Here is a 23,733-nt window from a genome sequence, read left to right as displayed (position 1 = left end):
CCCTGGATGTGTGCTGTGCTGAGGGGAAGGGGAGAGCTCCAGAGCCTTGCTGGGGCTTGGGCATCAACGTGACCCCACATCAGCCCCAGCTGGGGCCAACCGCCCGCACATGCCGAGGGAAAAGCAAACAGAAAAGGGGCAGAGTCCACTGAAACTGGGAGTGAGGGATTTTACCTTTAAATTTCCGAGCACACCCCCTTTTTTCACTCCCTCCTAATCCCCACTCATTCAGAAGACAGAAATAGTCTTTGGTAGGGAACTATTCCCCCCAAAGAAAGTTCTTGAGCCAATCCCAGCTTCCAGGCTGGAACAGCTTGAGGAGATACACCAGAGTTCCAGGCTCTTGAAGCCTTCCATGACCCCAGGCTGGAGCTCCCCAAGGCCAGGCACCATGGCTGAGCATCCCCCCTGCTCTGTGCCCCAGGGCTGGCTAACCCTGGCTCTGGTAGTTTGGCCAGTCAGCCCTTTCCTCACCTCCAAAGGGCCTCAAAGCCAGGGAGGAGTGAGAGCCAGCACCCTTTTATAGTGTGAGTAATGGCTCAGCAATACCTTCCCCCGGGGCAAGGTATGCTCCACACACCGTGATTTCAAAAGAAGCTTAAAAAAAAAAAAAAAGAAAAAGCAAAGAAGGAATGAGGAACTAACTCAACACACCCTGTAGGCAGGTTCTGGCTTCCCAGGGAGAACTGGAGTACAAACTTCCAAACTGTGCTTAACGTGTTATAAACAGCTTTCTCTTTTGCCCCTTCCCCAACCTGAACCCCTGGTTTTTTTGCAGGGTAATGCTCTACCTTGACAGGATGAGAGAGACGTTGTATATGTGTAGATAGAGATACTTTATCACCAGTTTCCATTAATAGCTATTAAGAATAGGGATAGAAATTATAATCTCCCTCTGTTGCATCCTGTGCCCAGTCTCCAGGAATCCTGTTACTCAATGTTTGAAACATCCTTTGGAGGATGGATGGATATAGTCGCCCCCCACTCATTCCTGGCTCTGGAAGCAGCAGCACACCCAGAGCTCTGCTCACCACAAGCTCTGGATTTGGCTACAGAGCTCCAGACATTTGCTGAGGGGCTTTGCTGGGCTGGTGTGCTTGATATCTTGCAGGATAGGGTAGGAAGGCAGCGGGAGATTAAGGATTTTATCGTGTTCCCAGGAAAGTTCAGTGCAGAGTTTCATTGATTTGTGTGGAAAAGAAGCTGACCCTCATAGTTTGCACAGCTGGGAAAGAAGCCTGGGAGATCCCAGTGTCCTGTCCTTCCCTCTAACCATTAGGCTGCACTTCTTGGGGAAATATGGGACATGGGGGGATTTACACTGTCTGCCAACCATGAATGTTGCTCCAAAAGAAGCAATATTCTTACATTAACACAAGCATAAATCTATAATAATTACATAATAATGTATATTATCAATGCATCAGAGTAAGTGCCAGGCTGGACACAGTGCCTTTCAGAATGCCTTGGCAGTTTTATTAAAGCAGCAAATAAGTGGAGATTGATAGAACCTTGTCAGAGGTGTGGATACTTTTTCCCCATGTAATACCTGCTCTTAGCTAAAATCCTGTAGGTGATTGCATTTTACTTGGGTATATCTCCTACAGCAGAGGCATGAGGCCTATTAGGAAATAACTTCAAGCTTACTGAAATTCACAGCATTTTTAGTACATCAGCAACCTCAAATATTTCTGGTTAACTGCTGAAGCGACGCTGCCTTCATGTTTTAAACAGCATCAGCTGATTTTAGCTAGAATATGAAGATCAGAAGATGTAAAACTTTTAGGCTGGAACATCTCTTGTTATGACTCTTGCAGATGCAGTCAGACTAGGTAGCTCAGCATGACCTGGTTTTCTCAAAACTCTTTGATAAATTATAATAATAATTGTAGTATATTAGTTATTCCTCAGGGATAGCTCCATTTTCCATGCAAGTAACCTTTACTGCTTTGGGATGCAAGCTATTTGTCTTGGCAGCCTGCAGCAGCCCATAACTTCACCATGATAACCATTTTTAGTTTGGCCTGTAGACGTATTTTTTTTTTTTTTTCCCTTTTTCAAATTCATCTGTCCTGAGAAGTCAAATTCCTGATTTTATCTCAAACCACCCACCCTCTTCACTTACAAAGGAGACCTTGGAACAAACCCTCATCCTCCTCCCTTGCTTTTTGGTTTTCCCTTGCCTCATTCTCAAAGAGACTCATGTTTCTGTTTCACTTTGTATGGGTAAAATACTTCTGTCCCTGGAAATTCTGTACTCTGAGGTTCTGTATTTATTACCTTGCAATAGCAGCAATAACAGCCAAAACACTTTTGTTGAATTTACAAGTTTTAAGAAGAAAAACAACCCCAAAATTATTTTCCTGCCTTAGCAAAGCTGTTGAAGATGGGTGCATGCATGAGAAAAGAAACCAGCTCTTCCCCCATCCTTCTCTATTTTTTTTGGAGGCAAAACCAGCAAAAACATCTCTGCTAGAAAAATCATTCAGACTTGTTGGCAGTGGTTTGCCATTCAGCAGGTTCATTCAGACTGTTTTCATGGGTGATTCTTTTTTCAGATGTCCAGCATCCAAATATAGCAGATGTGGATGTTTTCTGTCTTTGAAAAGAGAAAAATAGACATTTTGATGAAGACAGTGGGACTGATGCAAAATGCAGAGTGAGACCCAGTGCCCAGTGAGAGCCTTTAGATGATTTCACCTTCACATCACCGTGGGGGCAGCTGTGAGGAGTCTGTAACTAATTCAGAGCAGAGCATGGGGCTATTTCATGTTGCCCTGGGTTCAAGTTCAGCCCAGAATTTGCACAAGGTGGGAGGGACCCAGGTCTGTCTTTGCCCTGTTCTTTCAGAGCATGGGCTACACAGCCTTTGCACCACATGCTCTCATCAGCTGCCCAAGTGCAATTAGACCTGAGCAAACTCAGCCATGGGGGAAAGAATTATGCTGAAGAATTGTCTTAGGAGTGCTGTGAAAGTGGCAGCAATTTGAGAGACACTGGGAAAAACGCCTCTGGTAAAACATGTACTTCTTCACCAGTATTTTAGGCGTAGGCACAAAATGATGTTGAGTGTTTCTTGCTTCCCACAAAGTGCAAAGCTGTTCCTTTAGGTTCATCCCAAATCCTCTGAGTGACTAATTCCCTCTCAGAGTTAGCAGGGAGAGACACGTTGGTCTGTTACACAGACTTAGCAGGGATTATTTGGTTTATCACCATCAGTTTTCCTACACTCCAGAGCCACTCTTATTCCCAGCCAGATGTTCAGAGGTGGGCCCAGCATCTGGGCGGTGCCTCACCAGACCCTCTGGGTCCTCACTGACAAATACCTGCAAAAATGCTTTTAATCTGTTTGGTTTGGCTTGTCACAAGGCCATGGGGACCAGCCTCACAGCCTGGGTTCAGTTACTTGGGCTCCTGCTTGGCCATCCCTGCTGGGCAGCCAGGGACTTCTTTGGGGTTTGAACCTCTGTCTCCTTGAAGAACTCATGTAATTGCCCATTTTGCTGACAATTGAGATTGTTTGGCAGACTCTGCTGCCTCTTGGGAACCAATGTGTGGATATTCTTCAATGACATTCAGGGTTTTACCTCTGATTAGGCACAGATGAAAATTAATGTTAGTATATTTATATTACTAGATCTTATATTTTATTATCTCAAGATATGCATATTAATGAGTTAATGGTAATTTCTAGCTAATTAACATCAAGTTTCTTTGGTTCTTTGCTCAGCTGACCACTCTACATCTTCTGGCAGTTGTGATAAAAGACCTGCAGGATCAAAACTTCTTTAAATTTTTTTTATTAAAGCTATTGTTGTTTTCAACATCCCAATCTGAAGAGTGTTGGACTGATCTCTCCTGGCAGAACTGGAAGGTGTCTTGTGTCACCCAAAGGAAGGTTATTGGGTGAGTACAAACACGCCACATCTGTGTAAATCTGTCATTTCCTTTCCCCATGGTTACTCCTAATTCAACACCATAAAGGCTTTGCCTCCTTGATGATGTCAAGAATAAGTCTTTGTTTCAGCTCTGCCAACCCAGTGACATAACCCAAGCTGCCAGATATCTCTTTCCTCATACACAGGTGTCATTCCTCTGGATCTTTCCAGTCCTGCTACTAAAGTGTATCCCATTTATTCTGGTTATCTAGAAATCCTCCCTTCCCCTCCAGCCCAGTCCACCTTTCATCCCAACCATCTGGAAGACTGCTGTTAGGCAATGCTATCTTGCTGTAATTTGCAAGAAATAATTGATTTATTACTGCTACATACCTTCCCCGATTTTCCTGGACATGGCAGAAATAACAGGCTGTCCTGGTCTTAAAGAACTTCATATAAATTGCATTCACACACAAAACATATCTCAGCGATAAAGGGACCTGAGCTCAAAGGAAGCCGCATCATATCTCAACCCTCTGGAGTTTTGAGAGGTTTATTTTAATAATATCCCGACTTTAGCATACACAATCCACGGTATTTGCCAAGCTTAAAACAACAGCCACAGGAGGATCCTGTCGTACGTTTTGCAACCGGTTCTCACATCAGCAGAGTGCTGATCCTGCATGGAATTCATTCCACATTTTATTCATTATCTGAATGAGTTATCAAGACAGCTCTCTGCCTGGCTGGAGGTACCAACATAGTGCAGACAGATTTTTTCCCACAGAACTCTCCGAAGCGATACTGTCAGCATGGCTATATTTAATGGGCTCTACCCATGCAGTCAATCTCTCAGTGCAGAAGAAATAGTTTACAGTCTCTGAAACCCTACACTCCTCCCTGCCACAGAGCAGGAAAAAGTAACATCTACCGTCATTCCTTTTGCATGTCGCTGGATCCAGGGGGAAGGGAAGGCTAATAAGACAATGAGGACATTGAAAACAATATTTTGAGAGGCAGAGCAAGGCAAAAAAAAAAAAAAATCAAAAAAAATATCAGTAGTCAGCATCTGCAAGCAATCTTTTAACCACAGCTAAAGGCTGCTTTTACATTCACATATGTCATGCCCTTCTTACCTTTGCTTTAAGCTTAGCTTAGAAGTAAATTGTGATCTTTATATCATTGCTATTGCTGAGTGAAGAGTTAGGACAAAGACTGCTGCATGCAAAGAGGTTTCCCCCAAGTTAAATGCCACTAGGCAGAAAATAACTGACATTTTGGGAAGATAACACAGGGCAGCATTATGTGCTTCAGAGTCCTGTGCTGTAGCCCTGCAGAATGCCTGTCAGAGCTGCCACACACGTTCAGGTAAAGGTCATTTGTCCAAATGTGATTTCTGTGAAGTAAAATTGCCTGTTTGACAATTTAAAAAAGAGCTCTAGTTCATGAATATGGCAGAGAAATGTCACTACATGCTAATCAGGGGGCTGGGGTAAGTGGCAGGGTAATGGTGTGACCTTCCCTTCTGAAATAAATCTCCTGGGCTGTGGAAGAGGGGTTGGTGAGTGATGGCTGTGAAACCTGGGCTGGGGAATGAGAAGGCTCCACACTACACATGGCATGAGCACCATGGAGGGAGAACAGTCATTTTAGTGAGGTTTGGCAGGATTTACCTTCAGAAAAATGACACCAATGAAAAATAAAATGCCCAGATGAGACCACAGAGCTGGATGGCAGAGGGATGGAGAACGCTTTACCTGGGAATGAGCAGCGGCAGAGCTGTGTCAGGCAGCTCATCACCACTGAAAGTGCAACTCAACTGTGGCAAGAGGAGGCCCAGGAGCTTATATGAGACATCTATCTCTGTAAGTCCAAAACCTTATTTCCAGGGTCTTATTATTAGAAGTGCTACAGAGCTGGGAAGTGTAGAGGTTTCGAAATACAAACATTTAAAGGCTACTTTCTAGCTCAAAGCTTTAGGATTGATGTTCATCACTTTTTATCATGCTGAATGTGGTATGTGTGTAGATGCCTTTTTGAAGTCACAAACTACATCAGTCATAATTTCCAGGTGAAAATTTGCCCCTCTACAAGGCATAGGCATAAAGTTGACTGCTCTTATGACACAGTTTAATTCTTAACTCTTCAGTCAGACAGGAAAAGAACCAGAGTCTTCTTGCCCACTATGTCCTCCTCCTCCCCCCTTTATGAAAAAAAATACCAAATGTGCAAGTTATAAATAACACAAGTTATCTAACATTTCACCATATAAGGAATGAGCAGAAGTGGAAATGCTGATTTCTTTTTTGCCTTTAGCATTCAAATGAAATGGACAATGTAGCAAACTATATTTTGTTATGAATATTCCCAGTGAAAATGGTTTGTGGGTAGTTCTTGCGTTCTGCTCTGGGCTTTGTTGGCCCCTTTGCTGATGATTCAACAGCCAGGAATCAGAAGTTTGACACAATATTCCTAAAGAATAATGGTCTATGACCAGTTTGAAAGGAAGGGACGTGGGGCTCCCCTACACTTGTGTCACATCCCGTGTATGGGTAGGAAGCACACAGGAAAGGACAGCTTGTAAAACTTATGGGACGTGCATGAACTCGCCAGAGACTGTGGTGAGCTCAGTAACACCATCTTCACTTCTGTCTTTAGCCAGAGAAGGGATATTTTGGGGGCAAGTACAGGCAGTTAGATCTCTTGTCATATAGATTAAACTTGGGGTAAGGTTTGAGGCTGATCTGGAGCTAAAATTGGAGTCTGAAGGAACTGGTTGGTTTAAACCATTTTTTCCCTTATGAAATAATAGGTGTCCTTCCAGACCCCTTTTCTCCCATGAACAGGAGCTGATTTGGTTCTGGGAATCAGACTCTTCCCTCTGTGCTTCTCCTCTGGAGCCTGAACTGGCCTCCAGTTAATTCATATGGAATTGGAAAAGGGATGAAGATATGAAGCTGTTCTGAGTCTCTCTCGTACAGGGAGATATCAGCTACTGAAAAGCAGTTTTGTATCCCCTGGTAACACCAGGCTCAAGAAACATTTCACAAATAAGGAATCTGGCTACCTGGTTATTAACAGCTCAGTGCTTACTTACAGTTATCTCCTACTCTATTTGCTCACAACCAGGTATGAAAACATTAATACTAAAACCCCCAAATAATGGGAAAATTCACTGGTTTGGGAAACAAAGTGAGTTAAAGCAATGAACCACAGTACGTGTTTTTTTATCCATGTACAGCAGCATAAGGAAGCTGTGGGAAGCTAATTTGCAAGCCTGTTTACTGAATACCTGGAACAACTCCCATTTCCCATTTAAATTAGCTACAGGAAGCCAAGTGTCTAATTTGCTTCTCCAGTACCTGCTTGTTCCACTCATTTATGTCCTTACCCTCATGCATTTAGTAGACCATCTCTCCTGGCATTTCAGATGTTTATTGCTGCATCTGTGGAAGCCTTTCCAGGGAGGAATAAATGCAGCCTGCTAGCAGACGGGGCTGGCTCTGTCCCTGCCTTGCACCTCGCAGGCACAAACAGCTATTTGGAGTCAGGAGAACAGCAGGTCAGGGTTATAACATCCAAAATCCCTGGGCCAAAACCAGTATGGAGCTCTTGCAAAGGCAGGGACTGAGGAGCAGCCTCCTATTTGTGCTCAGGGCTAAACCTGTTCTGTGTCCAGAGGGCTCTGGCTGCCCAGTGTTAAAGCAAAAGATACCCAGGCAGGGTAATAATGGGATTTAAAGTATCCCCTTCCACTCACAACAGCAGCTCAAAGCTGCTTTCCTACCTCACCTGCTCAGGGCTAACCCAGGCTGTGAAGAAAGCCTCTTGTGCCATCAAATTTGTTGTCTCCTCGGGAAAGGAGGGGACGTGGCTTTGGGCTGTGAGAAAATGGTGCTGGGTTTAGTCCCTGTGCTCTGCTCTGCAGAGTCTGGGAGCTCCAAGGCTCAGCTGTGCGTCTCTAACCAATTATGGGCTGTGTTAGCATCACAGCTTGCTTTTCCAGAGGCAGGTTTCTCAGTGGAAAAATGTGAGAAGTGTCAATAAATAGTGACAGTTTTGAGAGCACTGGGCCAAGGTTTCATCTTGCCTATAGACACAGTTACATAATGGTTCCTCACCATCTGTGGACTTGCCTTAACCAAAAGTTGACCTGGAATATGCAGGTAATACAGACAGAAAGGAAATGCCTCTGGTTTAGCAGTTGAAAACTGGTTTACTTTCAGTAAGGTTGAACTAGATGATCTTTCAGGTCCCTTCCAACCCAAACCATTTAATGATTCTGCGATTTGCAATGGCATAAATCATATGGAGCAGCATTTTAAATGCCTTCTTCAACTGCTGATCAGTTCTGTCACCAGCCAGACTGCCCCTCTGATTAGAGGGTGACTTTTCAATAGAACATAAATGACAGTTCACCCTCATATATTTTATGCATTTATTTGTTTGCTACTGACAAAAGAAGAAAATTCCTTTATTCTTTTCCCTCCTTTCTCTCCAGAGAGGTCAGGATTTATTCCTGAATGATTACATGATCTGTTTCATGCTAATTAAATAGAAAGCAAGTAAGAACTATCGTTTATGGAGTCCTTAAGCCCAGAGGTCTTATTTTACATTTCAGAAGGAAATTGAAAACATCATTCCTTGGAGAACTGAGATATAAAAACACTGGGAAATATTCATGTAAGCGAGGCACACAGAAATATCCTTCATTTATGTTCCCATTTGTTAAAACAAAACAGTACTTTTTTAAGCAAATGATGAAAATTGAATACTTTCTTCACAGTAGGAATATCCCTGGTATCAGTCTTATAGCCAGAATGACCATCTACCCCCTGGCCCTAGAAAACATCCTTTACAATACAGTGGAGTCAGACTTTGTCCCAGTAGGTGACTTGTCTTGCTAAAGCTGTTGCAATTTGCACAATGTTCTTCTTTAATATAATCATTAAAAGTAGAGGTGGAAAAAAGAACTGTCATTCTTCCAGTATCAATGTTTGATTCACTGTTTTGACTCCTTTAAGCACATATCATTATATCCTTCTCAGATGCCATACATAGTGAGTGAAATACCTAACCTGTACTTAAGAGCAGCATATTTTTAAATCAGTGCTGAACAGTAAGTAGTTCAGCAGAGTTCTAATAAAAAAACTAACCTCAAAACAAAACCCCCAGCATCTAGCAACCTAGAACATGCAGCTGCTTCTTTTGCTTCCTCAGTGATTTAAGTTTAATTTTACAGGCTTTACTACATTACATGACCTCACCCTTTTCCTTCTCCAGGTGGATGAAAACATGGTCATTGAAATGATTTTCATGTGAGGCTGCAAAACTCAGTTTGGTGGAGGAAGAATGGGGCATAGGTGGTAAATGTTTCTAGGGCTGAATCACACAAATTAAATTACAGCTCCTATAGGACCTGTCTGGAGAGACCCATTTTATTGCAAGGCAGGTACTCAGTGGAAGAAAACCTGGTGATCAATCAAAGTAGTGCTGAAGAAGATGAATTATGGAGAAATTTTGTCTTTAATTTGCTTTGGACAGAGTTATAGGTAAAATCTCCTTCTTACCTAAAGCCTTAGTGGAAATATATAAACAAGTGGTTCTGGGGAAGGTGTGTGGGGAAGGCAGGAGCCACCCAGGAAAGCCACACGAAATAACCAAAGCCATTTATCTTTGTGACATTCATTAAGGAAGGCTGGAAAGATTTCACTGTGGATGCTCTCAGTGAGCTTTGGGATGTCAGTGACCCCTATCAGCCACTGCAGAGCAAACTGAGGGTGTTTTCAGCAGTGAAACAGGCAAATGAAGCCATTACTGCAATATTCCACAGAGTTTGGAAAACTTGACTGCGTGAACGTCCTTCCTGCAAATGTGGGAAATGCTCAGCCATACTATCCTCCACGGCACCTTCTTGAAGGATTGGGAATGTACCTATCAAAATCCCTTCAATTTCATGGTTTTTCACTGGCTACTGATACCAATGAAGTGCTTCAGGAATCCTTCCATGCCCAAAGCAGCTGTTTTGCACCTGGTTTTATGGGAAACTGTGAAATGAGATTTTCTCAAGATTTTTGGGGGGTTGAGTGTGGGACTTAAAGAATTAAAAAAAAAACTATATGAAGCTTTATTACTTAGTGAAAAATCATACATTCTGGAAGAATTCATTACTAGAAATCTAATGAACTATTAGGACCTCACATTTCATGTTTTGATATTTTACTGATTTTTGATAAATATTTTCATTCATGAAGGCTGACAATGGTGACTAATTTTGAAAAAATCTTTTGTACCAAGAGAAAAGATTTCCTTCTTGTGTATAAATAATCCTCACAGAGTTAGCATGATACATGATAAGTTATAGAAAATACTGTGCAAAGGCTGCTGGAAATTATTCCATCGAGATGGAAACTGTACTGTGAGTTGAACATTTTTATTAGTATTTGCTTTAGTTACATTTCCATTTTCAAGTAGAAAACTGATATTTTTTTGGCTGAAAGTTCTTCCCTCCTCCAGCTCCTGGTGCAAAAATGTCCAGCCATTTTCTACTGAACAGGTTTTTAGCTTTCAGGTTTCCAAGAAACAAGGCAAATATATCCACTGTATCCCTTGTCTAAGCCACTTGATTTTACTAGAGCACTGGGGAGGTTCACAGCTCAGCAGAGCAGCAGCATGCAGTGTGTGCCAGCAGATATGCAGGAAAATCATATCTTTGCCCCCCTCCCTGCTTGTGGTGTGCAGGGAAGAGAGGGAGGGGAAAGGGAAAGAGGAAAGATGTGCCTGAGCAGAGATTTAGCTGTGTTTTATGAGCCCAGTCATTCTTTCCTGCAGAAGAGTTCCAGTGAGACAAAATGCCTTGGGGTGAAGTTTGGAAGGGGATGTTGTGGGTGACGTAGGAGGGAAGAATGGTGGAAAAAAAACAGTGGAAAGGAGAAGGAAATGTGCAAAGGGGGAGAAAACTGTTACAGAGAGGGAAGAGATCAGAAAAGGGGGGGAAAACTCACAAGAGGGGAGAGTGGTGGTTGGTGGGGGGCTGGAACAGACAGGAAGGAGCAGGACAGAGGGAACCCCACATCCAGGGTCACTGCAAAGGAGGGGAGCAAAGCCTGGAGTTTCAGAGCTGAGAGGGGGCAGAGGCCCATGTGTCTCCCCATGGCTGCTGCTTTTCTTTGGGGGGGTCACCCTGTCCTGTGTTCTGGCCAGATTTCTCTAGGAAAGAAGGGAAGGTAGGAACCAGAAGGCTGCACAAGATGTGATGGCTTTAACCTGAGAGAGGGCAGATTAGATGTCAGGAAGAAATTCTGTGAAGGTGGTGAGGCCCTGGCACAGGCTGCCCAAAGAGGTGGTGGATGTCTGGAGGTGTTCAAGGCCAGGTTGGACAGGGCTTTGGGCACCCTGGTCTGGTGGAAGGTGTCTCTACCCATGGCAGGGGTTGGAATGGGATGAGCTTTAAGGTCCCTTCCAACCCAAACCATTCTGTGATTCTATGGCTTTTCACCCTTCCCGTCTGCTGCTGGGGCAGTGTTGATCCCAGGGCTTTTGCCCAGGTGACAGATCAGCCATGGGGTGGTTGGGAGCTCTCAGGGGGGAGCAGAGCCTGGTGCATAGTGTGATTAAACTGGTAGCTGCAGAAAAAGCATTAACCCCAGTGGAAATAGATCCACACAGATGCATTTCATTCTTCTGCTATTAAATGGGTAACAGGCAGCGCTGCTGAGCGAGCCAGGCGATCCTATTACATTTCCAAAGGTAGCTCTAAGAATTCATCTTCCCCACACTCTGCAGTCCCATATGTTGTGTGAAGGAGATGGCTTTACTGAAGCTACTATCTCCTATTGGCAAGATGGGTATATTCCAGGAAAGCTATTAAGTGAAACAGCTAAGTCTGGGGCCAATGGTATTTTTCCTCCCCCTGAGCAAACTTTCTTTCTTATCTCTGGCTGTCTCATGTATTAGCACACATGAAAATTTTACTGATATGAATTATATAAATGCACTGGAGAGGCTGCTCTGCAGTAGCAAGGAACAGGGAGGCTCATTGTAACACCACAAAAGCACCTCATGGATGAAATGAATATAACAGAACAACAGAAAGTCATTAACAGTTCACAGGCCAGCTATGAGTGCTGACAATAATTTATTCAAATTTGCTTATATTTCTCTTCTGGTTCTGAAGAGACATAAATTAGAAAACCTGGTCATCCATATAATGATCTCAGGGAGAAGTGCATCTTAAAAGTTGATGGCAGAAGTGCCTTCTTTTCATCAATCCTCGCTGTGTTCTGGAGGGTCGCGGGCATCTTTTGGTGAATCACGTCCAAGTGGTGTAAGATGTCACCACCTCTGTGGCAGCAGAAGGTAAAACTCCCCAGACCTCCAGTGTCCTCCTTCATCAACTTGTTCGTCCTGGTATGGCTTGGACTCAGTGGAACAGTGGAGTGAGAAGAAAAGATGGAGAGGGGAAGACCCTCACGTGGCATGTCCTGGTCTGCTTGAAGCCTAGAGGTCAGGGCCCAGATCTTCATCATCCCCTGGCAACACTGGGCAGCCTGGGGAGACTTTCACAGGCAGTGATGGAGTGAGGCCTCATCCCAGGCAGGTATTTGGACAGGGAGCAGCGGGTGCTTCCTGCATACCCAGCCTGCAGGAGGAAGCAGAAACACCAGGAATGTTCCTTGGAGCAGTGATGAACCAAGTAACAGGAACACCTGCTTCTGCTGTCTGCCTGAAACAGTTTATGGAGAAGGAAGCAGCCCTGGGTCTCACCAACACTACCTGGAAAGCTGTTGAATCTCCCCAGCTGTCCCTAAGTCAGGTTCATTCAAACACCACATAGAGACACCACTAAGTTCTGCTCCTCGATAAACATTTCCCTCTTTGAGAGGAGACAGAGCCTATCCAAGTCTGGCCAGCCAGTGAAAATTTGCTCTGTGTTTGGCCATCTGAGTCAGAGACAAGAAGAAAATCATTGTGTGCATGAAAGTCCTTTTTGTCTTGTCTGTGCATGTGTGGGGGCCTTCCTGACATTTCCATGATCTTTTCTGTCTTGCTGAAGTTCTTGTTTCTGTGCCACACCCTGGTGATAAGCTGGGACAGCTCTGAGAAGCCTCACATGGAGACAGTCACATTCACTTTCTGCAGCATGGCCAGGCACAAGGAAAACCTTTGCAGAAGATCTCTTGTAAACAAGGGATTTGGTTTCCAGTCTGGGTAAAACTGACCAACATCTCTTCCAAAAAAACAGGAGAGAAAAGGTGGCACTGGCTCACTGAGCTCCACAGGGGTAAAAGGTGAATTTCATGTCCATGGTCATTCCCCATGTGGGAGGACAGCTATGACATTTGAGTGATAGATATGTTATTAGTTCTGGATCAGGAAGATCAAAATGCAAATCTATTTTCTCTGAATGTAGAGTCCCTTCCCAGTTTTTTTTTGTATTCCCTGGACATTTCAGTGAGCTGGGTAAGACCACTGAGGAGAGTATGGCTGATATTTTAGGTGAGGATGCTGCCATAAAATATTTTCAAGTTAACAAGCCCATGATATCTTCTAACTTTCTAACTGAAACCCCTCCATGTCTGCTGAAGGAAAGAAGGGATAAGTGAGGTGAAGTCTGAATTAAGGTACAGAGTGGATTCATGATGAAATTCCCCGTGGGTGAGATGGTCAAAGAAGGATGCTGCTGTCAGTGACACTCTCCAGCTGGCCTCTGCTCCTGTTTTGGGACCAGAGCCAAAAAGAGAGAACCAGGAAGCCAATCAATGCCACAGCCCTGCCACAGGCATGAGCTGGGCACAGACCACGAGATGTGGGGACAGAGAGCACAGGCTGGTGCCAAGTGCTCGGTTCACATTTGAAATGGAACACAGCAAGCAGCATTCCCAGCGAGTTCAGTGTTTGTCAGGGGATATGAGTTCCTATGAACATATTTCTACTTATGCTGGTGGCTAAATCAGCCTCCTTTTGATCAACAGATTAATAACAATAGAGAAACAACCACTTGGAGATGTTCTCAGAGCCACTTTCCAGAATGGAAGGAAAGAGTTCCCCAGAGGGAACAGGGTGCAGGTCAACAGCTGCCTCTGCTGTTGAGGCCAGGGTGAGACCAAGGCAAGGAAGTGAGAGATGCTGCTGGGGTAAATCTTGGTTGATGAGGTTGCTGGGTGATGAACTGGTGTGTAGGGTCCTCATTTCTTTAGGTGCCTGATGCTGTGACTTGGAGAGGCACAGGGAGCCACCAGCCAGGTTCTCATGGACTTTGAGACCTGAGCCATGGCACAAAGACTTGGGCTGCTCTCAGCTGCTGATCATCTTTTCAGCAAGGCAGTCCTGATTTCCAACTCTCTTTTGAAAATAGGTCTTGAGATCTGAGATTAACATTTCCCAAGATACCTAAATGGCTTAGGGGCCTATTTTCTGGTATTAATGTATTTTAGCAACAGCAGTTGTAGATTGAATGATAGATTATTGTTAATGAGTAAGAAATTACCTAGTTAAATCTTCCAAAAGGCTGTTTGGGACTACCTCTGAATTTCCAAGGGGTTTTGGTTCCTTATCCTCTGTGTGGGATCTGTGGTTCTCCATCCCTAGGGAACAGGCAACCTCCCATCTTTTCTTGATGGCTATATGGATAAGGTCCCAAATATTTTTCCCTTGAAGTATGGGATCATGGTACAGAAGAGGCTGAAAACCACTGGTCTATATTTAAAATTTCCTGTTTTGTGCCAATCCTGTTATCATTCTCTTAATACACTGCAGTTTTGTCTTCCCAGAGGTCTACTTGCTTTTAAATATTTTCTTTTTTTTTTCTTTGCATTTTTGTTCTGAGATCATCTGATTGGACACAAACTTTTTTATTTTGTTTTATATAAAACTAGCTTTTTAAATGCAAGATATTGTTACATTTCCTTTATTGTGTTTAGGTCTAATTGTTCTTTACTTAAAATCCATGGCTAAATTCTTGCTGACCCAATAAAAATAAGTTATAGCAAGAAAAATATATAGGATTATGAAAAGAATGGATTATTGCATAAGATTTTTGTGTAATGGAAAGACATAATTAACCAATTGAACTGGGTTTGTGTGACCTATTTATCTATTAGGTATTGTGAATGTTTCAATACATTTCCTCTATTCATTTCTAATTCCCTGCTGAGCCAATAATAATTCCAAAAATACTTAGGCAGAGGGTGAATTCGTAGGTGTCCTACTAAGTGAGAGCTTGTCTGTATTTTTATGATCCACTCACAGCAGGAAAGTTCTCATCATTTGAAAAAAAAAAAATTAGGAAAAAGGTGCTGAAACGTATGCAATTGTTCTCCTGCAATATCTGGGGCAGAGAGCACAAATCACACCCAGAAACCTCCTGGGAGAGTCATGTGGAGGAGCAGGAAATCAAAGAGCAGCAGTGCTGTGCTGTGCCGATAGTGACAATCACTGTCAGGACCTCTGACATCACCAGTCCCTCCCAAACATGCAGTTAATAAATATCTGTGATGAAATGATTGCTGAGTCACTGCTCAGGTACGTCCCCTTTGGCCTCCTCAGGGCAGGCAGGAGCTGATCTCGGCCATGCAGGTGTTGGTCGAAGCCAGTTTGACATCAAGCAGATTGCCATAACCAAATTCCTCATGGGACAGAGACAAACTTTGGCTTCAGTGGCTGCATCAGGCATTTACTGCATGGGTGTAGGTGCAGCCAAGCTGGTTTGCTACTGATAACCAGAGTGGGATTAAAGGGAGCTGGGGAAAAAACCTTTGGAAAATGCCTAAACGAGGAACAAGCATCAATTTTGCATAGCAGGGTAATTAATTAGGACACTGATAAATTCTCTCTATCCCACTTGTCACTCAGGCCTGTTACTGGGGTGAGGAGCTGTCACCTCCAAGGCCATTTGTGCCTGTGAGCTGCCCTGACACAGCAGTTACTGGTGAGAGCAGTGGGTGGGTGATGGTGAGAGAAATGAGCACATTTCCAATGGCTGCAGCCCAAAATGCAGCCCTTGCCCCAGAGATGCTGTGTTGCAAAGGACACACCACGTTGCTCAATGTCCTTAGTGACCATGGGCTTTCAGAAAGCTGTAGCAATAATCAGTGCTTGGAGGCAGCTGGGCTGAGAGCTGATTTACCCTTCCCATGTGTGGGGATAGGTCTGCCTGTGTCTTTTGTTCTAATTTTTCATTTTTCTCTGGTAATGTCAGCCACATTTGGGTGACCAGGACACAAATGACTGTGTAGCCCTAAGGACAGAGCTGCTTTTGACTCGGAGCCAGACATTCCTGATTTTATTTTATTTTATTTTTCCAGGGCTGACTTTGTAAGAAGTTAGCATGAAGCAAAGTCATGTCGCTGGTTCACTGCATTCCCAGCAGGTTCTTCAAGCAGGCTCTGTCTGTTCCTCACGGAGGTGCTCACACAAGCAAGAACATTAAGTTTCAAGGTGCCAACACTGAGACTTTTCCAAAGCATCTGTCATTCCTTTTGTCCTCCTGCCTTCTCCCACCCCTCGCCATTCCTTTAGCCTCCCAAGAAATGGTGCAGTGAAAGTTTGCACAGAAAACAAGGAGCTGTAGACAATGCTTTCGCCTGCTGTGATGTGCACAATAGCCAGAGGCTGAAAAGACTCTCCTCGTTCTTCTAGGAGGAGAGTCTCATGTGAGCTCTCAAAATAGGGTTTAGCAAGCCAGAGCTGAATTTCATCCAGCCCCACTCTCTGCTGGAGAAGGAAAATCTTGATATTATTAACGTAAGAGGTGAGGTTAGCTCAGGAAGCTATGCCAGAAGGGGCTGAAATCCCTGCTGTACGTTTTGGAGAGCTGGAGCCTGATGGTTACAGGCCGGGGTAGGTGCCCAGTTCTGTGGAGTTTCAGCTGGAACCAAATGGCTGATGTGCCCTTGAAAATCCCAGCCTGCAATTCCTCCCCTCTGCAGTTACAACAGCACAAAGACAATGTGGTAATGTCTGCTGCGTTACAGAATCCCTTTATCTGGGAAAAAAAAGTCCTGTCAGACTAATCAGGGAATTAGCAGTATTACAAAAGTGCTCCTCACAAATGCTAAAATGCAGACATGACTCAGATTAATTTTCAGATCAGGAAACTTATCTTTCTAGTGTGCAGCACTAGTCTGTATGAGAGGATTCTGGCTTTAATACGGATTTGTTTGGTGGCAATTGGCAGAGAAACAGAGGGCTTTTAAAAAAAATAAATTATTATTTCAAAATCTACTGGAAAAGATTTAGCAGCCTTTTGGAAACATTTTATTTTCTCCATTTTGGGGAGCTTTTTGACCTTTCTTAAAGAATTTAATTATCCAGAATTGTCACATCTGATTTCTTTAAATACCCAGAAGAGGAAAAACCCACAAAGCAAATGAAAGGTTGGTGAACTTTGCTTTATTTTGCTCACAATGCGAACTTTCAAACGATTGGAAAATGATTTCCTTCTATTTTGAACGACAGAAGTTAAAGATAGGAATGACCTATTAGATCACTGCGAGCATTTCCTTGACAATTGGGGTTCTGTTTCATCAATGGGAAGGAAGGAGCAGGGATTTGATGGAGTGAGCAGCTCCAAGGGCCAGCAGTGGTTGTGGAGACCCTGACGGTGAGGAAGACCTGAGCCAAGGCAGCGGGGGCCGGATGCCTTCAGCCCCTGCTTGGTGGCCTCGTGAGATGAATGAGCTGCGTCTGTCCGACGTGGAGGGCCCGGGGATGAATAGCACAAAAAGCACAACTATGACTGCTCCATTTATTGGCCTTTTTGGCAGCATGGCTGAATAGCAAATGGATGTGGAAAACTGCTCGGAAACTCCCAAACAGGGGCCTAGCTATGTGGGGGAACCTGCACTTCCTTCACCCTTTGACATTTTATTATTAACTACTAATTTTGCAATCCATAGCCCATTTGAGGAGCACAAAGAGAGCCAGCTTAGCACAACAATCATCTTCTTGGTTAAAAGCACCCATCTATGCTCCAGCGCTCACATGACAAAATTTGTTTTCCACAATGTTTCCTGGGCATGGCTTAACTGCAGTAATTTTTAAATAGGTTTCTTTTTTTCCCCTTTCTTTCCTTAAACCAGCATTACACTAGTAGGATGTATTTCAGATGGCAGGAAAAGACTTGTTCTTGTCCGGCTTGGAAGTAATCATGGAAAAATCTCTTAGTCTATCTCAAATGGAACAAATTGTTTGGAGCTCCTACCCACTGGCTCTGCAGTAGCTCCTTGGGACAATCACATCCAGCTCGAGGATTTTCCATGGCCAGTCTGTCCTGGAGCTTAAAGATCCTTGAGCAGTATCAGAGAGTTCTTTTCTCTACATCTCCAGAGGGTGACAGACACAATTACTGCTGTTCCAGTTGAAATTTATCCTGAATCTTCGTGGCACTTTATTGATTTTGGCTGAGGCTGGCTCAGAGCTCCCGTGCAGCAGGGTGATGGACGAGGCACATACTGCAGTTTGTCAGTCCAGGGCTCTCCCAGAGCTATGATGGCATTCCCAGTAAGCTGAGAGCTGGGTATTCAAACACTGTTAATGTTCATCTTCAGAAAGCTGAGCTGCACCCCACCAGCTGAGAGCCACCCCTTCTTCTCATAGATCCAGGATAAAATCTTCTTTCAGGAGATGGGAGAGCAGTCAGAGCCTGTCCTAAGTGTGCCAGGGGTAGGGAGAATTTAGTGAGAGTCACACTATCATAATGTCCTAGTTCCAGGCAAAGGCAAGAGCTGCAGAAGCTGCTGGTTCCTTATCAGAGACGTGAGTGTGATATGCAGAGTTTGGATGTGTAATACAGCTGTAGAGGATCACATCTGGAATGGAGTCAGATCTGAAGAGACCGGGGTTGTTTGGGCATCATTTTACCACTGGGAATGTCCTGTCAGGTTAAATCCAGGTGTGTGGTCCCACATTGCATCTGCAAACACTGAGGAGAGAAGTGATAAAGAGGGAGAAGTCTGCTGAGGCCTGGGATGGAGCAGGATGGTGCCCAGCTGCCGTGTCCTTGCTCCAGTGACCCCTGAACAGGACACAGCCACCCTGGCTCCTCACATCCCTCACATGCCCTCCTCCAAGGGGTTTCTCTTTCTTAGGGTGGTCTTTCCTCAGTGGCTTTTGGTGTCACTGCTGGCTCTAAGGGGGGCACTTCCTGTGCTGTACAAGGTGATGTAGAACTTTTGCACTTCCCAGTTTCTCCTCCATGGCAGCCAAATCCAGGTCCTGGTTGAAAGATGAAGCAGATCCCCATGTGCTGAACCCTGTGGGAGCAGGGATTGAGTCACACAGTGCTGGCAAGTCCAGCCTCCTGCTGTCTCAGGTATCAGACCCCTTAGTCCCCCACTGAATTTAGGCACTAATTTCTGTCTATCCCCTCTGTCTCTGTCTGTCTTGAGTGTGGCACTGTAGAAATCCAAGCAGATGCTGTTACAAGGCAGGAAGCTGAGCTCCTCTGAAGCTCTGGGTCTTTGTGGGGTGTCAGTTCAGGTTTGTCCTGAGGCTGGGAAGAAAACCCCACATGTTACCTGGAGCACCTGACAGTCTTGTGGGGAAAATGGAGGGGATTTATTTCCATGTCTGTAATTTCTCCTTAAAGTACTCAGATGGAAGAAACAAACCTAATGGAAGAACAAACCCTGTGAGCCTGTGTGTGCCTATTTCTATGCCTGAATAGAAGTGCCCAGTGACTTTTGAGATGCCTTTGAAACTTTGGCCAAACTATTTCTTAAAAGGCCTTACAAAGAGTTCAGTTTGACTTGGTTTTCCCAGCATGGTCTTAGCTGCAGAGTATTTAATTCTCTTGAAACAGGTAGAGTTTGTTTAAATCCTTCTGTATTTGCAGAATTTTCTTGGAGAAATCCCTCTATTTCCTAGATTTTGAGAATGCTTTTCTCTAATAAACTGCAGCTATATTTATCTCAGCATTTGTATTTTCTCCTTGTTATTCTTTCCTCTGACACAAGTCGTCCTGACACAAGGCACGGTTTGAGCTCTCTTGCTTTCCCAGTGTTTCTTTTGAAATTATATGCAAGAGCACACATTCCACCTTGGCATTTGGCAGCCCCTTCCCCTCTTATCTTGTATTCATGAGCTTTTAGAAATGTCTTGCAGTAGCCCTGCCTGGCTGCTGGGTGTCTAAGGCTTTTAATAGTTCTGCTAAGTTTAATTGTACTTGATTTTGCTGCTTCATTTTTATATGCATGCCAGACAGCTCATCCCCTCAAGAATGTCCTGAAGGCATCCTCTGCCATAATAAATAACAGAAGTGATAGTTAAAGTATACATGTATAAATAAAGTTTGCTCTGGTGTGTGAGTTTGCCTAGCAAATGTGAAAATGTGACCGAGGGCCTGCACCTCTGCATTCAAATCCTGCTGTACAGTGAAATGAACTGGAATGTGCTACAGTGATTTTCTTTGATAATGTCTGGCTTATAATTTACTTTTGGCTGGAGCAATCAGTGAGGGAAATCCATTTGAATAGCTTTGTAAGAACGCTTTATTTTTCTGGTGCTGCAGGCTGCAACTTTCACACTCTGAGACTAAATCCCTTTCGCATCGTCCAGGTCCTGGGGAGAGACATTTATTTAAAAGTAGCTGAAATGAAGCACAGAAACAAACTGTAAGTGATTTTTGGCATTACAAGTGCAGTGACTGTAAAGCAGTGGCTCGGCTCCATACTTTAATAGGCTTTAACGTATCAATTATAGTGCTGAGTAGTAATTAGGGCTATAGAGCAAAATTCAGAGTGACCTCTAAACTGTTCCAAAGCTGTGGGAACTGGTGGGAAGGGGGATTTGGGAGCAGACTGAATTCTGGTAATCATACCACAGGGTGCAAAAGAGCAAATGTGACTATTAAAAGTTGGATTTTGTTTCAGCAACGCGGGCAAGCCTTGCCTACCCTCTGACAGTGAATCTTCCCACAGCATGGAGCTAAGTGGGCTGAGCAGTGAATAACTCCTCTGGGACCATGGGCAGCAGCGTGCTGGTCCTGCCAGCCTGCCCACTCCATTAAATAAATTGTGTCTAAAACCCCTGCACTGCTCTGCTGTGCTCAGCTGCTCCTGAGCCTCTCAGGAGGAGGGTGAAAGCTGAGAGCTGGGGAATGCTGCTTCTCCTTTCAGCTTGGCCTAAAGACACCCCCAAAAATTCCGTGGTACAAAGGGGGATGCCTGGATTCCAGCTATACTCCTTCCACCCTGCACTCAGCTGGTGAAAATATGCTTGTCCTGGCTTAGAAAGGACACTCCAAAATTTTGGAGGACAGAGGCACTGGACAATAATAATAATAATAATAATAATAATAATAATAATAATAATAATAATAATAGTGGTAAGAGCAATGCAAACCACAAAATTACAAGTTTTCTTCTCTTGCTGATTGTTTGCTGCTCAAATTGCCCTGGAGACAGAGTGAAGTATCCAGTGGTACTGTGGATGTTTGGTTGTAGGGATGGCAACCTGTATCCACATGTGCCTGGTTACTCCCATAAACCTGAATGATCCAAGCCCCAAATCTCCTCTTGTTTTCAGGGTGGAGTCAAAGCCACAAAGTACTTCTTCAGTGTTTGTAGCCAGTGATCAATTGTAAGCTAAAAAAATATTTATTTTAAAGAGTAAACTGAGCAGTGTGAATTCCTTTGCCCAGGATATTCCTCTTGATGTTACTATTTTGATATGCCTAAGTTCATTGGTATAAATAGGGTGCAGTTGTCATCACATTTAACTATAAAAAGCCCTCCTCAGCTGACAGCCTAGGTATCATAAAGTCACATCACCCCCTACTAAGCAATTTTCACTTGAGCCATATGCAAGCCTCTGAATGACAATTCTGCCTTTCTAGCCTTGGCTGGCATGTAATTTAAGAGCAAGGGAAGGCTTTCAGAAGCAAAGATTTGTAGGCTTGACACAGAGCACCAATGAATCATATACTTGAAAACTTTATCCACCATAGCTGAAAACAAAAATCACATACAAGCCAAAAATGCAAAGTGGGCCCCATGGATGTGACATGGCTTGGCTCACTTCCAGGAGGCTTCAGTACTCTTCTAGCATGGTTGGAAACATGCCAGCAAGTGTCCTTCACCAGGGTGGAGGGAGTGAAACGTTCACATGAACTAATTCCTTCATGTGAGATCCCACAGAGAGAAATGGCTGCTCTGCCCTCGGTGAAGAGCGAGATGAAAGTTTATCCCAGTTTAGGACTTGGTTTTGTGTATCCAGTGAAGTGGACTCCATACTGTCCTGCCTGGGCGAGCCGTGGTCTTTAACACATTTATTTTTGTGGGTAGAGGAAGGGCTGATATCTTGTGCTTCAGCTGGGGAAAGCATGAATGGCAATGCAGCGTTCCACCCCTCACTGAGAGAATGGAAATTAGCACTGCTTGTCTCAGCAGCAGAGCGAGTCAGGAGGAGCTTTGCTTGAGCATAAAAAGCTAGAGAGAGGAGACTCAGTCTGTGCGAGGTAGGGAGAACTGCCAAGACTCAACTGGATAAGTAACACGCAGTAAATGCTTAGAGTCACCTTGCCAGACAAATATTTGCCTTTCACTTTGAATGAAGACCAAATCATGTTCTAACTAGTAGGACCAAGAAATTCCACACATTTTAGTAAGTTGAGTGTCCTACAGAAACTCCCATGGTAGGTGTAGTAGGGCAGACTTTGGGGAATTGCTGGACGGACAGGAGGGAAAATAAAAACCTCAGGAAAGATATTTCAGTATAGGAAAAAGATCAGAGGGAATGCTGGAAACTGGGAACAGGGTGGGAAAAAGCTTTGTAAATGAGTGTGGCTGAATACACCACCACACTCAGTGGATAGTCTTCATATTTATGGAGGTCAGAGGGGTGGAATCCAGGAGCTGAAGAGGTCAAAATCTCTGGGGAAACACTGGAGACAAAACTATGTCTCCTCCCTAAATCAGATTATCTCTGAAAAATATGTTATGGGAAGAATTAACATTTAGAGTAAAGACTGCAGTCCCTGGGCATTTCCAGTCATTTCTACCAACCATGTAAACTTCCCTCTCTTGTTTAGTGAACCAAATGCAGAAGACAATGGCAGACAAAAGGCAGCAGTAGAATTGTCCTTTTTGTGACAGATGTGGCCTTGGTATCATTATTTAAGGGCTGCACTAACAGGCAATACTCATTGTTCTCAGGCCGTTTGCTCTGTCTGCTCTAATAGCCTTTTATGACCAATTTTTGGAAATAACTGATTTTATCAGCTATTTCTAGGTTGTTACTAGGTTAGTAGACCTGGTTGGGCTTCAGTGCTTCTACCAGTTTTAATGAAAATATTAAAAATAAAGAAGGAAGGCTGAGATGGACCAGCTCCTTGATCACTGGGCTGTGCATGAGCAGAATTCAGACACTGCTTGTGACCCCTCTAAGTGCAGACTACTCTTCTACGTGGTTTTTTTGGGATTTGTTTTTTTTTTTTTAACTTTAAAGTCAGCCAGAAATGACACCTTCACAATTTCCCTTGGGAAACCTGGGATCCAGAGCTCTCTGCATTCAGTAGAAATCTTTCCATTGATTTTGATGTCCTTTGGACTAGAACTTATATTTCCACGGCATTTCTGGGACGTGTGTCTGAAATTCTCTTGCTTCCCTCGCTCGTTCTCATGCATCATCCTGGCCAACACATCTCCTGCCATAAATACAGCCCAGAGCACGCTCAGGAGTCCTCCACTTCTCAGTCAGCAGCAAACACTGTCTGATACCTGTCTAATTTTCCTTTCTTGCTTCATCCCATTCCAGCTCTCTGCATCCCCTTGGGCCCCCGTGGTTCCTCTCCATTCCAGCACCGGTGCAATCATGTTTTGTCACCTTGTATCATGTATGTAAACACGGAACAGCT

Source organism: Cyanistes caeruleus, chromosome 17, assembly GCF_971803275.1.
Source record: "Cyanistes caeruleus chromosome 17, bCyaCae1.hap1.1, whole genome shotgun sequence".
In the NCBI taxonomy this organism is placed as follows: Eukaryota; Metazoa; Chordata; class Aves; order Passeriformes; family Paridae; genus Cyanistes; species Cyanistes caeruleus.
Note: the sequence above shows the minus strand (reverse complement) of the source record.